Here is a 2,500-nt window from a genome sequence, read left to right as displayed (position 1 = left end):
CCCTCCCTCTCTCTCTTACTCGCTCTATCCCTCTCACTCTCTCTCTCACTCTCTCTATCCCACTCGCTATCCATCTCTCTCTCTCTCTCCCTCGCTATGTCTATCTCTCTCTGTCGCTCTACCCCTCTCTCTCACTTTCTCTATCCCTCTCTCTCACTCTCTCTATCCTGCTCTCTCTATCCCTCTCTCACTCTCTCTATCTCTCTCCCTCTCTCCCTCCCTCTCTATCTCTCTCTATCCCTTGCGCGTGCTCTCTCTCTATCTCTCTCTCTCACTCTATCTATCCATCTCTCTCTCTCCCTCCCTCTCTATCTCTCTCTGTCTCTCTCTATCCCTCTCTCTCTCACTCTCTCTATCCCACCCTCTCTCTCTCACACACTCTCTATCCCCCTCTCTCTCACTATCTCTCTCTCTCTCTCTCTCTCTATCTCTATCCCTCCCTCTCTCTCTGCCTCTCTCTGTCTCCCGCCCTCCCTCTCTATCTCTCTCTCTCTATCCCTCTCTCTCCCTCTCTATCCCTCTCACTCCCTCTCTATCCCTCGCTCTCTATCACACTCTCTCTCGCTCTCTCTCACTCTCCCTCCATCTCAATCTCTCTCTCTGTCTCTCTCCCTCCCTCTCTAACTCTCTCTCACTCTCCCTCCCTACCTTGCTATCTCTCTATCTCTCCCTCTCTATCTATCTCTCTATCTCTCTCTATCTCTCTATCTCCCTCTCTCTATCCCTCTCTCTCTCTCTCCTTCCCTCTCTGTCTGTCTCTCTATCTCTGTCTCTCTATCCCTCTCTCTTTCTATCCCTCTCTCTCTCACTCTATCCCTCCCTCTCACTCTCTCTTTCCCGCTCCCTCGCTCTCTCCCTCGCTCACTCTCCCTCTCTCTATCCCCCACTCCCTTACTCTCTCTATCTCTCTCTCTCACACACACACTCTATCCCTCTCTCTCTCGCTCACTCTCACTTTCACTGTCTCTATCCCACTCTCTATCCCTTTCTCTCTCACTCTCCCTCTCTATCTCTATCTCTCTCTGTCGCTCTATCCCACTCTCTCTCACTTTCTCTATCCCTCTCTCTCTGTGTCTCTCTCACTCTCTTTATCCCTCTCTCCATCAAACTCTCTCTCCCTCTCTCTATCTCTCTCTCTCTCTCCCTCCCTCTCTTTCTCTCTCCATCCCTCCCTCTGTCTCTCTCTCTATCCCTCTCTCGCACTCTATGTATCCCTCTCACTCTGGCACTCTCTGTCACTCTCTGTCACTCTCTGTCAATCTCTGTCACTCTCTCTACCCCTCCCTCTCTCTCACACTCTCTATCCCTCTCTCACTCTCTCTATCCATCCCTCTCTCTCACACTCTCTGTCCCTCTCTCTCACTCTCTCTCTCGCTCTACCTCTCTACCTCTCTCTCTATCCCTCCCACTCTCTCTCTCTCTCACTCCCTCTCTCTCTCCCTCCCTCTCTCTCTATCCCTCCCTCTCTCTCATACACACTCTCTATCCCTCTCGCTCTCTCTATCCATCGCTCTCTCTCACACTCTATCCCTTTCTCTCTCACTCTCCCTCTCTCTCTCTATCTCTCTCTCTACCTCTCTCTCTACCTCTCTCTCTACCTCTCTCTCTACCTCTATCCCTCTCTCTCTCTCCCTCACACACACTCTCTCTCCCTCCCTCTCTCTCCCACTCCCTCTCTTTCTCTATCCCTCTCCCACTCTCTCTATCACTCTCTATCTCTCTATCCCTCCCTCTCTCTCTCCTTCCCTCTCTACCTCTCATTTTATCTCTCTGTCTCTCTATCCCTCTCTCTCTCTATCCCTCCCTCTTTCCCACTCTCCCACTCCCTCTCTCTCCCTCTCTCTGTCCCTCCCTCTCTCACTATCCCTCTCTCTCTCTCTCTGCCTCTCTCGGTCTCCCACCCTCCCTCTTTATCTCTATCTCTCGCTACCCCTCTCTCTCCATCCCTCTCTATCTCTCTCTCTCTCTCCCTCTCTCTCTCCCTCTCTCGCTCCCTCTCTCGCTCCCTCTCTCGCTCCCTCTCTCGCTCCCTCTCTCGCTCCCTCTCTCTATCCCTCTCTCTATCCCTCTCTCTCTATCCCTCTCTCTCTCCCTCTATCTCTCTGTCTCCGTCTATCTCTCTCTCTGTCACAGTCTCTCTGTCCCTGTCGCTCTATCTCTCTATCTACCTCTCTCTGTCTTTGTATTTGTCTCACTCCCTGCCTCTCCCTCTCTCTCTCTGTCTCTCACTCTCTGTCTGTCTCTGTCTCTCTGTCTCCATCCCTCTATCAGTCTCTCTGTCTGTCTCTCTTCTCTCTCCCTGTCTCTCACTCTCTGTCTGTCTCTGTCTCCATCTCTCTATCTGTCTCTGTCTGTCTCTCTCTCTATCTATCTCTCTGTCTCTCTCTCTGTCTCTCTCTCTCTCTCTCTATTCCTCCCTCTCTCTCTCTCTTTCCCACTCCGTCTCTCTTTCTCTATCCCTCTCCCACTCTCTCGATCACTCTCTCTCTCTCTCTCTCCC

This window comes from Scyliorhinus torazame, chromosome 5 (genome assembly GCF_047496885.1).
Source record: "Scyliorhinus torazame isolate Kashiwa2021f chromosome 5, sScyTor2.1, whole genome shotgun sequence".
Classification (NCBI taxonomy): Eukaryota; Metazoa; Chordata; class Chondrichthyes; order Carcharhiniformes; family Scyliorhinidae; genus Scyliorhinus; species Scyliorhinus torazame.
The sequence above is the reverse complement of the archived record's forward strand: the minus strand, read 5'-3'. Positions refer to the sequence as shown.